Source organism: Cupressus sempervirens, chromosome 6 (genome assembly GCF_028749045.1).
Source record: "Cupressus sempervirens isolate cs-2001-9-10 chromosome 6, ASM2874904v1, whole genome shotgun sequence".
In the NCBI taxonomy this organism is placed as follows: Eukaryota; Viridiplantae; Streptophyta; class Pinopsida; order Cupressales; family Cupressaceae; genus Cupressus; species Cupressus sempervirens.
In genome coordinates this window covers 51,406,216-51,419,442 of record NC_143123.1, presented here as the reverse complement: position 1 = coordinate 51,419,442, position 13,227 = coordinate 51,406,216, and the positions used below count along the sequence as shown (strand labels likewise).

Below are 13,227 nucleotides of genomic sequence, written 5' to 3'. Positions count from 1 at the left end.
TCATATTTTCTAATAAAATAATAATAAAATGTGTAAGAGAAAAGGTTCAAAATGTAATGTGAGAAGAGTGGCCAAGATGATTTAGATGGTTGTCTAAACTTTTTTAGACCTTTTGAACCATTGATGGCAATAATTAGCTCGCCCACTTCATATAGGGGAATGCCTTTGGCATAAAAATCTACAGGATGCTCTATGTTGCCCTCTTCCAACAATCAAGAATTAATAGAAAGTAAAATAGATAACATCTAATAAAAAAACAGAGTGCTCTACTCCAAAATAAGGGAGTCCATATAAAGCCTGCAAGGAAGTGAAATACTTCATACAGAGGCATTATGTAATCTCTCCATTAAACTAAATAAATTTCTTGTGTGTGGGTGTGTCAATTGAATTGTGTATCTGCATTTTCTATGTTTCTTGCCTGTATTTGAGATTCTATAGCCTGAAAAATCGTTGAAAGAAAGATCCAATTTTCTTGGAGATTTCTTTTTAAAAATTGGAGAGTGAATTTGATTTCCTAAGAATTGGGAATCTGGCCAAATCCAATCTAACTAATGCAAATTCACAGGTATAGTCTTGTTCAATTAAATAACATTTAATATTAATTTAATTAATTAGTAATAATAATAACAATATTATTTAACATTAGTTAACATTAATCTAAATCTACATTTAAATATTTAATAAAATATAAAAATTTAATAATTTTAAATTATTAAGAAAAAACTATTAAAAAAATCATATTAAGACATGAAAGTTTAGAGGCCCACCGACCTGCCTTTAAAAGGTCACCACAATAGCCTATTGCGATCGCAATAGAGTACTATTACGTCAGCAACAGGTCTGATGCATGCTTAGTAGTAATTGCCGGTGTGGGAAAAAGGAGAGGAGGGGAGGTGGGGTGTGGTGGCCCACCTCCCACTCACGATTTATTATTATTATTATTTTTAAAAAAACCAAAATCATAGATGCCCGCCCCCCGATTACGATTTCAATTTGATGATTTTCAATAAAAAATTATATCTCATAAAAATTACCACGGTAAATAATTTACTGTGATAATTGTTATTAACATATATTTTTTAATTTTTAATATAAAATTATGAATTAGATCTGATAGGGAAAACCCAAATAACCAATCAATTGTTTTGCATTTTATAAATCGATTTCTTTTCCAAACCCTACCCGATTAAAATACCATTCTATTAAATTAACATAACGAGGGTTTCTAAAATCTCAATTCTCATATATAGAAAATCTCAGAAAAAAGAACAATTAAAATTTACAACAGGGCTTCAATTTAATTAATTTTTTCACAGACGTATTCAAGAACATAGAATAGTAAATTTCAACACAAGGGTTTCAACCAAATTAAAAATTTTGAAAATAAATTTATCTAGACACGAAGAAGACAAGAATTCGAAGAACGAAAAACTACTATGCAAATAAACCACAAGATTTTACCCGAATTTGATGCTAATACAACAATGCACAGAGCACACGTGTATTCCCTTTTCCTCTGAAACCCTTCTTCTGAAAAATTGCTCCTCCAAATCTTGGTAATCGAGAAATGAATTCTAAATCTCTAATAAAGAGTTTTTTCCCCAATTTAGGGCTTCGATTATGCAATCACGTGAAAACCCTTTATCCTTTATTATTTTATTATATTTCAATTTTCATGTGCAACCTTTTGCAATTTAATTAAAATATCTTTATTAAATCTATTTATTTCTTTCTTTAATTAATTCTCAAAACATTTTTTTATATAAAATATTTATTAATTTAACTAATAATTATATTTAGATTTTATTTTAAAAATAAAACTCCTAAATATTTTATTATTAAATTAAATAAATATGATTACGCAAAAATTAGAATTTTAATTATATCTTTAAATTTGATTCTTCTATTTAATAAATTTCTCAATTAATTAAATATAATTATATATTTAATTTTCTTAATAAAATTTTCATTAAATACTCTTTTAATTTGATTTAATTATAATAGAAAATCATCACAGATCCACAAGACAAACTACGAAAACCTATAATAAAGTATAGATAACTAGATCAAACTCAAGGGTTATAATCACAAATTTACGTCACTTGACAAATTTGGAAGGGTAGACAACTCATATACTTGTCCTACTTTCTAGGACAATTGGCTTAAGTTTAGGATTTGGACTTAAGAATTATCTCCCCTCTTTTACCATTTAGATACTATGATCGGGTACGCTCATCCTGGCAATTCAAGAAAGTTGATACCCGGTACCTACAATCTGCATAAAATCCATGCATGTACATACACACATATTCTAAACTAAACAAGCAATGATGATAATGTAGATCCTGACTAGCAAGTGACTATGACTCCCTCCCTCAACCATATCAAAAATATCATACATAAAGTAAAACATATAGGTACACCATGCACATGCAAGTATTGGGTAAGTATCCATAGAAAACATATATAAATAATCCATCTAACTATCATCATGAAATAATTGGAATCACTATATACAATCATCATCATTGAAGAATAATCATGCATACATGAAATAACTAGTACTAAAGTAACGTATCATATAATCAACTGAGTATGAAAAAATATCCAACAATCAAGAAAGCAAATTTCGTTGATCATCAAACATAAACATAAAGCTGGCCTAAAAGACTTCAACAATAATAACTGAAAAGTCTACTAGGGGTAGGCACTACAGTTGAGGTGCATTCTGTTTCTGGAAACCGTAAAAGGCTATGAATATAAGTAGTGTGGCAAATATTCCATCTCTTCTCGGCAGCCACAAATTTGGCTTTTTTTTCTTACTTTACTCTTTACAACTATCAAAAACAATTGAGTGCATCTTAACAACATAAGGAATTTATTCAAACTACATATATAATGGCACCATTCAAATGAAAGGGTCATTGATGGTTTCATTCAACTCAATTTTTCAATTCAATTAACCAATCAACTCATAGAATTTAAAAGATTAAAAGAAAACTCAAATGTTTATATATTTTTCTAATTTTTCATTATTTTATAAATCACATTTTTCATTCATTCTATTGGACCATACTATTTTTGGTAATTCATTTTTCTTCAACAAAAATACAAACATTTTCTAACAAGTCTATCATGCATTAATTACAATTTTATCCTTTCCACATTTGTGACAAGTTGATTAGATTTTTCAAAACAATTATCATTTTATCTTCCACCTCACACCACTTTAGACAAAAATGAATGTCTAATCAATATTAATTATCACAATCTATTTTTATTAACAAGTTCAAATATAGAGTCAAATGTTTTATATTTCTTATTTTAAATATATTTATTAGTTTTACATTGATTTTTATGGGTGAGGACTTCACTCATCCTTTGGGAAGGGAAGAGAAGTTAAGGGTGAAGGGCTTATTTGGGCTTGAAAATGTAGTTGAGAACCTTGGAGTATGGGCTCACACTAAATGTTCAACAACAAAACTTGAAATGAAACAAAAGCATATTTTATATTTGATTGTAAACTTTACCTTTGAAGATGGAAAGCACTCATATATTTTCATTCCTACCCAACACTTTCCGTACAGCTGCCAAATTGTTGGTAACACTGGTTGTAGTCTCATTATGTACCATGCAGACAACCTTCACTTTTTCATTAGTGGGTGATGCCCACGATGAAAAGGGCTATCTAGTTTTGAAAGTCTACATAATGCAAATGAGTTTATGACTACATTTTACCTATGAAAAAAAAGTTGTATTCCTATCATCCTCCATTAACCATTCGATCCTAGATCTTTGTTTCTAGTATGTTTCCTCATTGGTAGTAACCTCCTTCCATTGATTCCTCCATACTTCTTCCTCCTTGATAGTGTCAGCAAACAAATCCCCCTTAGCCATAGCCTTCCAAAGTTCCTCTAGTCTTGACTTAATCACTTTCTACTTCTTAAAAATATCCCCAAATGAGGACTTCCCCCAATGGGTGGAATCTCTCCTAGCATTATCTAGTTTAGTAGCAAGTGAAAACATGGCAGTGCCATCAATTTTGACTTTCCAGCATCCCTCCACACAAATTTTAATTTCATATCTAAATGGCTTTGGGGCACTACAAACTCCATCCAACCAATTAAACAATTGCAACGCTCGGTCTAAAACCATTTTTGTAAAGGGAAGTTAAAGTGGAGGAGATCAGATATTGCAAATCAATAGAGACTAATAGTTTGTGCAGCTTAACTTGGACAGCTCCTTGTCTTTCCTAAATTATTCAACTAGGTAAAAGAGGGGCCTTGTGTGTCCACATCTATGAGATCATTAAGATTAGCAAAGTCTACCAATTCTTGCATACTATCTGTGAAATTGTTTAACCCTCCTACCTTCTATAAGGGGTAGAGAGGTGAGTTAATGTCACACATACATATAAACTTCTTGCCACTATTTTTATCCATAAAAGTGGATATTGTTTTCCAAGAATTATGTTTCCAACTTCTGGTTTTGGGAGCATAGATATTTAGAATACAATAGAACATATTAATAGAAACATGTTCAGTGACAATAATAGATAATTTTCTTTAGAGATAACTACTTTTTGAGGGTCATTTAGACCCCTCATGTTCCATGAGTGGAACTTCATTTCTTACCTTAAGTAATAGAATCCAAGGTTAATTTCTTACCATTTGCAATCTCCCTTGCCATTTTCTTCATCCTTCACTCATGTTGGGTTGTCTTCCCTACCTGATCTCAACTCCAACATCCACTTTTTGCCTCCTCTACCTCTTCTCTTATGAACTTGTCACTCCCACATCAATCTCTTGTTTCCTAGAGGGTGTAGAGAACATATCATGAACTAGACAATTTTTTGACTCCTTTAGTGGTGGAAAAAAGAACTTTTTTGTCAAAGAACACTTTGGTGTTGAAATCTGATTGAAAAGATCATTGACTAGAAAGATTGTTAAGAAGGAGATTGTTGAAGAAGATTATGTGTTTCAGTCATTGTTTTGTCACTGATGTCAAACTTGTTATTTGCTGGTAAGATAATTGCTTACAAGATTCAAGTACTATCACTTAGTTGATTAATGAGGAGGATTTGATCAATAAGATGTAACAAAAGTACCTAGGGGAAAGGTTGAGTTATGCTTATGTAATGAAGTACAAGGATCAATTAAGACAGTGATGACATGATGTACTGATGATCTACTTATGGTTACAAAATGGCTGGCTACACTTAGAAAATTTAGAAGAATAAGTTAAATAAAGTTTTTCTACCAACCTTGACCGAGTGGATAGTAGGTGCCAAGAAAAGTTAGTGCAAGCCGCTCGCAGAAAGTTAGTTGGAGTAGAGCGAAAGGAAATTCTAGTGGATGTTGAGCAAGACAGTTGATGTTGAGTAAGTTTCAATTGATGCTGAGCATTAGTAAAACCTAGTTGATGCCGAGTGATTTTATAGTTGATGCTGAGTGATGCAGTATGTGTCGAGCATCAAAAAGTTGATAATGTTGAGCTGCTGCATTATGATAAAGATCAAAGATTCACCAAATCTAAGCCAACAAGTTTGTTTTCTTGGAACTTGTGAACCAAGAGGAAGATAAGATTGATGAGATGGTGGCACAGAATTTGATGTAAACTATTTTTAGGAAAATTCAAATGGATTCTAAGAGAAGTTTCTAGAAAATACATTCCATTCCTAGGATGATTTTTTCTATTCTATCCAAATGAAAACCTATAAAATATTTCAATGCTATATTTATCCAGAAACTATGCATGATTTCAATGTAGTATATGGTGACAACTTCACCATGTATGATTCGATTGTATATTTTTTTAATTGATATGTTGGGATGCTTGGTTCAACTATGCGTGATTTCATAATATGATGGGGATTTTTTTTACTATGCTTGACTTCACAATATGGTGGGAATGTTTTTTTATTGAGGGTAAATAACATATTGATTTCATATAATAAGATTTTAATGAAGATGTTGCAAATTCCATAAGGTGAAATTGTTGAATGATAAACAAAAATGCTTAAGTACAAAAGAGCACTGGATAGATGTTAAAATTGATGATGGGAAAACCATGGTAGAAATAGATGTATTGTATAAATCCAAGCTCATAAATAATGAAATGTTTATAGTGAAATAAATACCAAATCCCAGCCTACTTACTCACACGAGTCCCTTGTCATGATTTCTAGAACCAACCCACTAATTACATTTAACTCCGAAAAACTAGTGAAGTGTTTACAATGAAATAAATACCAAATCCTTCCTTATATATATATATATATATATATATATATATATATATATATATATATATATATATATATATATATATATATATATATATATATATATATATATATATATATATTTATTTATTTATTTATTTATTTATTTATTTATTTATTTTTTATTATTATTTTTTTTTAAATTACAATAAGATGATATATTGTGTGTCTTTCAAAGGAGTAGGTTTTCAATTTTATATAAGAATCAAAAGTTAAAAGGGTAGATAGATATAGGGAGGGATAATGGGAGAGAGGTCAGAGGGAGTGAATTAGATGATTAATATTAAGAGAGAAGAAAGATGGAGAGGTGAAAATATTGATAGTGATACAAAATGGGTAGGGGAAAATAGCTAAAGAGAGTGTGTATGAGGGAGATAAATATGAAGGAAAATGCAAAGAAGAAGGAAGTGAGAGGGAGAGAAATAGGAAGAGGGAAGAGAAGAGTGGGGAGATGAAGATAAATCATAATAAAGATATCTAACGTGATAGATAGTAGATACATACATACATAGAAAAGATTAAATAGACAAAACAAAATAGAATATAGATAGTAACGGGTGAATGATAAAGAGAGAGGGAGAAAGAAGTGTATGGGTGTATACGAAATATATAAAGGAAAGAATAGGGAGCTAGATACGGAGAGTGTGAATTAGAGATAGAGAGACATAAGGATATAAAAATAGAGAAAGAAATTTAAATTAAGATGAAGAGGATGAGACAGAGGAGATTTTAAAATACTAGTTTTATATAGCTAATTTTTCCATTTCATTTGAGAAATAAAAATTTGTGTGTGTGTGTGTGTGTGTGTGTGTGTGTGTGTGTGTGTGTGTGTGTGTGTGTGTGTGTGTGTGTGTGAGAGAGAGAGAGAGAGAGAGAGAGAGAGAGAGAGAGAGAGAGAGAGAGAGAGAGAGAGAGAGAGAGAGAGAGAGAGAGAGAGAGAGATGAATCATTTATAAACAAAAAGAGGGGTAGAGAGCTGAAAAGAATGATATAGATAAAATTAGACAGGGAATCATAAAGAGAGATATTATGTAGATAGATTGAATATCAAAGTGGATGATAGTTGTCAAGCGAGGGAAAAAGAGGATGGGATTGGGAGGCAAAGAAGTAAGAAGAGGAGAGGAGGGAGAGAGAGAGAGAGAGAATTATAAAGATATATAAGGTAATATGTGGGTATTGAATTTGATAGATTGATGTACAGTGTACATATATATAATAGATTAAAGAGAAATAAAGGAAATAGGATATAGAAACAATGAAGTGAATGGTAATTAAAGAGGTCAGATAAGATAGACATAAGGAGGGAGAAATGATTTTTGATGTGTATGAGCAAGAATGATATAAAGATATAGATAGTGAGGTAGATAGGGAGAGTGTGAATTACAAAAATGCATATGGATATAGAAATAGAGAGAGATAAAAATTCACAAATATAAAACAACATATTCATTCGATTCTAGGTCATTATTTGTCATTATTGCTCCTATACTCTTTTCATACTCTTTTCATTCATCTAGCACTTGGGAGTGCATTCCAATTTTTTGGCATTGCACTAAACATCCAATTAATCATGGACTAAATAGCCATTATTTGAAAGGACCATGTCGAGGTTGTTCTACTCTCAAATTGTACATCCTGCACCTATGGGCCGCTATAACTATCGAAGAAGACACGCGAAATTGTAACCAATTACAACTATCCATAAGATTTTGAAGGATAAATTTGTGAAGTTGACATGAAGTTATTGAAAAAATTGAGAGGCAAGGACTTACTTCTATATATCTACATTTATAATTAAATCATTAGTTAGGCTGCATAGTCGACCTACTTTTACCTTTGACAGACACTCCACATTTTAAATTAATCCATATATAGTTATATTAAAAAGAGGAATCTTTTGTAGATTATTTTGTGCATATACCAAATATTGTTTTAGAACTATAATCCTTTGATCTCTAATAACAACTATGTTAACACACATATTGACATCAAATAGATTGTGGAAAGATGACGACAAGATGAGGTGAGTTTGAGTTGCAAGACTTAGGTAACAATTGAACTTTGATTACATTTCATGAGGATGTAGAGTTGGTATCCAACAAATTGTACTATTTTAAAACCCATAAATCAAAGTGCTATAGGAGCCCTAGTTCGGGTTGATGAAGTTGATTGATTAAACCACCTCTCTTTTTCCAAACAAAAAAAACTATGGTCAACAATAATATATGGTACATAATAGTTAAAGAATGTGTGCATACCAAAACAATTAAATCTAAAAAATCAAAATGAAATATATGGATACATATCAAATTTGAAAACATTTAATATGGATAAATAATAATAAAGGTGCATTTCATAATAATAATATAGATACATTTCTCTTTTTGTTCTCAGATTATGCTTTCATCTTGACGATGGATCACAAAGTGAGATTCAAAACGTTGATGCTAAAAAACTTCACAAATCAAATTCAAAAGTGCTTGCAAATAATAATTAAGAGTCTGATTCACATGATTCAAAAAATATGTAAAAGAAATCAAATAAATTTAAAATTTAATATGCAACACAATTGATTAAAATTTATAAAAGGTTTGAAATTATTAATGAAATATTAATTTTTAGAAGATTGAAAAGTAAACTTTTTTTTTTATCAAATACACAACATATCCAACCAAGTGTCTATTGTATGCCTCCATATTTTGAATGATATTTTTTAGGGCAGCTGCAAAAAATCTCAATCATCCTTCTACTAAGCTTTAAACATGACAAAATGCCCCTATCCTTTTAACCTTTGATTGATTGGATATGACAGGGATGTTGGCAAAGGCTGCAGAGTCTAGCTATAAACTTGTATTCATTACACAAACCTAAAACCTGCAATCAGTACCGTATTTATGGGGATGGTTCACAAGATTTGAGACAGTGGCATAAATGTCTACATAAACGAGTTTAATGCTTGGAAGGCGATCCTCGATCTGCGTGATGGTTTTATTGAGCTTTTTGTTGTAAGAAACTACAACTTTGTTGTAGGACTCAATACATCCCTTCATTTTGTTTTTCTTCATTTTTGGTTTTCTGAACAGGCAAGCATGCAATCAAGGTTAATCCAAACACAACAATTTTTCGGGCTCCAATCTTGTAAATCCTATGCTTACAATAATTCCAATCACATTTATAAATATACAATAAAATCTTGTATGAATTGAAGTTGTTATAAATGTGATCTTATATTTGGTACCTCCAGGAAACTGTTGTTGCCATGGATAACTAAGTTTGCATACTGCTCAATTTTAAACTTTTTGCTCCTAAAGGGCATGTAATAATAATTCTGCACAAAGTCATTGGTTCCTGCCACCACTACGTATAGAGCTCGTCTCATTATTTTGGATGTACTTTTGGACCCTATTCCCTCCTCCATATGCACTTTGTAGTTCTTTAGTAATTCCATTTGCTTCTACATTGGTATCACATCCTGTAAAAAAGCCTTAGTCACCTTATCTCGCTAGATGATCTATAGTACAAAGTCTTGACAACAATATGATTGCTCTTGGATATAAATTTGAAAAAAATAAAATAAAATCCATTTGTTAGATGAATATATATTTTAACTTGACTTTTAGCTATGCAAAGTGTGACAAAGTGAGGAAATAAAAATGATTTTATTTTATGAAGGTAGAAACCTAGAATGAAATTCAAGAATAATATCACATTATGATATGGTGCTTTATTTATATTCTCCATGGGTTCATGAGTGCACTTCTAGTTGAAGTGAACACCATCCATTGTTTGGATGTTAAGGGCACTATTTATTCTTATGAATGGGTGAAATCTAGGAAACCATAAAGTGTTTACATCTAGAATTCTTACTCTAATCTATTGATTGCTTTATGAATAATGGTTCATTGGAACCCATTCTTCATGGGTGCATTTCTAGCTCAAGTGAACACCATCCAAATACAATGGATGTTAAGAGCACCATTTGTTGTCATGAATGGATGAAATAGAAGCGGTGTCATAATTTAACCTCAACCTTCATGTTATATATTATTATAACATGGTCTCTAGTCATGCAAAGGCTAATAAAGTGGGGAAGTAAAAATTATTTATACTTTATGAACTTAGAAATGTAAAATGAACTCAAAGAATAACATCACAATATGACATTGCTATCAAGATTCAATTGTGCAATTTATGGATACAAAAAACTATAGGATAGTGTTTGGTGAGCAATTGTTGGCAAGATCATATTTCTTATTTGTGCACTTTAGATTCAGATGAGCATCATCTAAATGGCTGAAATGTTAGAGTACTATTCATTCTCATAAGAAATAAATTCTTGTAAATCATTATTGAACCTATTGACCTATGTTCTATAAATAATGATTCTCTCACAAACACACAAAATAAATAAACAAATGCTAAATTCACTTTAATAAAAATAAAAAATATATAGATATTACTGAACCATTCCTCATTAGCATCATTTTCATCGAACCCTAACATCAATACCATAATGTAACATATCAACATCACATCAAAATCTTATAAAAAAACCCTAGTGACGCATAACGGCCATTGTAGTCAGATTGTCATATCCACTTCCAGCTGAACCGAAGCTCACTCCAGTGAGGAGGCCTCTAAAATTTAGCTGTGGATCTAAATATGGCGGCACCGTCTCTTTAATTCCAAGAGATTCAGCTGCACAAACACAAAAACTACATAGTAAAAACATGTAAGTTATCAGGAACACATCAGAACGTACACCAAATACATAATACTATAAACATACCAGCTTGCCATTAGAACAATGCCCAGTGGATCTATTGCCATTAAAATTCATACCATATGGTGGATGATCAGCCTTAATGTTTGTGGGAATGAAGTTATTATTTCCTGAATCAACGATTGAATCCCCAAAAGTGAACAAAGCTGGCACTTTGTGTTTAACATTCTTTACTCCACTGCCTTTGCCTGCACAAACAAGAATGTAGAGGAGAAATAGAGCATATTGAGCAAAAATAGAATGGTGCATTTTTTCTACTTTCTATGGCTAATCCTGGTCTCAAAACTTACCTACAAATTCGAACTGAAGAATTTAAAGAGTGTTATACTGTCTATAGATGGGATTGGAGGGAGTATTTGTGAAATTTATGGCATCAAAATGGTATTTTTTAGTTCAATTTAAATTTAACCTACAGTTCTAAATCAATTTTTAATTTGATTATTAAAAACAACAAATTACCGTTTTGGTGCCAGCATAGACATTAGCTGTAGGCTTAGTTTCACTTTTTGATTGCAATTAAAATGGCATTTATGTTTGTTGGTATACTTACCAATTGGTTCGTTTGTGTTTGTTGGTATACTTACCACTTGAAATGCATGTTTCCCTTATTAAAAGCTTGTACAAGCGTTTCCTTCTAAATCTTGCTGTCGAGGCAATCGAATCCATCTCTTTCATTTAGGTAGTGACAAGTTAGAAACTTGAAATCATGAATTTTTTTGATTTTCGAATTTTACGGCGTCTGACAAGCGCAGAAAACTGGCTTTTGGCATGTTCGAATTTTATTTCCCAGTGTCCGACACCGCCGAAAACTCAAAAAATTCCAACTAAAATCTCATAGGGAGAAAGCCTATCAGCTTAATGGAAAGCCCACATAGTTGATATGTGTCGATATTATCAGAAAAATTAGTAAAGAATAGGTAATGCGAATATGGATTGATCATGCACAATTAAAGCTAAATTGCAAAGGAAGTCCACTTCTACACGAAATCCTATTATATAGATTTATGCCCTTTGCTGAGTCATTAAGCTACATAGCATTTTCTCACGTGCCTCAGTGATGTGGAAGACTTTTTCCTTGCACACTATGAAAATTAATTCTTCTTTAGACTTCGAAAAATCAAATCATCTCAATCAAATGTAAATCCATTAAAGTAGAAATCCATTTGCTTCTATTGTATTCTTAAAAAACCAATGAAAGATATTCTAATTTCTGTTAACAGCTTAAATCTTCACTAAAATCTATATAGCACAGAATTGCATACAATTTTTGCCAACATTTGAATGGTGCAAGTCATTTTTCAAGAAATATGTCTAAATCTTTAAAATTTACATCAAAATAAAACATTTTAGCGTTTGTTCAACTCATATTATCTACACAAGCTTTATCGGGTGATTTGAGTGTAGATTGGAAAGAATGCCAACGACTCGGCTCGTGGCTAAATAGCCGAAGGAATGCACCTGAGGTGACTCTTTTTTAAATTTATTAATTAATTCAAAATTCCCAGAACCGTGCTTCTGTGATTTTTAAATTAATTAACAAATGAACAAAAACGTCACATCAGAGTGTAGAAATTTTGCTAGATAGTACTGCTTTCCACAAGCTTGTTGTTCACTTTTTCTGACACCACTATCACTATTTTATGACAAGGAAACACTGGCACCGTTTTCTTTACTGACCCTGCTTTGGCCTTTTCAAGCGAAAACTCTCAAAATTCTGACGAAAGTCTCCTAGGGAGAAAGCCTGTCGGCTTAATTACCTAGTCTAAGAGATAATGTGGATGTCAATATATTTGACCCGACTAGATTATATGGATTTAGTTATATCAATTTGACTACTTGGACCCAATGAGCAACCTTGACAACTTGTGACCATTACTTTGCATATGATAACATAACAGTTATAACTATTAGATTTACACAATCCATAATAATGTTGTTGTGTAGTTTTTAAAAATTTGGACTCCACTATGTAAGCTTTTTTACATCAATGTTTCAGATCACATTCTGATCCGCCATCAAGTTGCAAGAGAGTAGCAGAACAGAAAGAAGATGGATCGCAGAATGCGATCCAAAATGTTGATGTAAGAAAATCTTGCACAATCGAATCTAGAAACTAAACATCATAATAGTTATAATAGTTATGTTTACCCAATTATGATCA

At 31.4% G+C, this 13,227-nt stretch overlaps 1 pseudogene; it reads right to left on the bottom strand.

Moving 5' to 3' along the window:
• Positions 1-9,150: 9,150 nt before the first annotated feature.
• Positions 9,151-11,315, bottom strand: LOC149551084 (GDSL esterase/lipase At1g06990-like; annotated as a pseudogene).
• Positions 11,316-13,227: the final 1,912 nt, after the last annotated feature.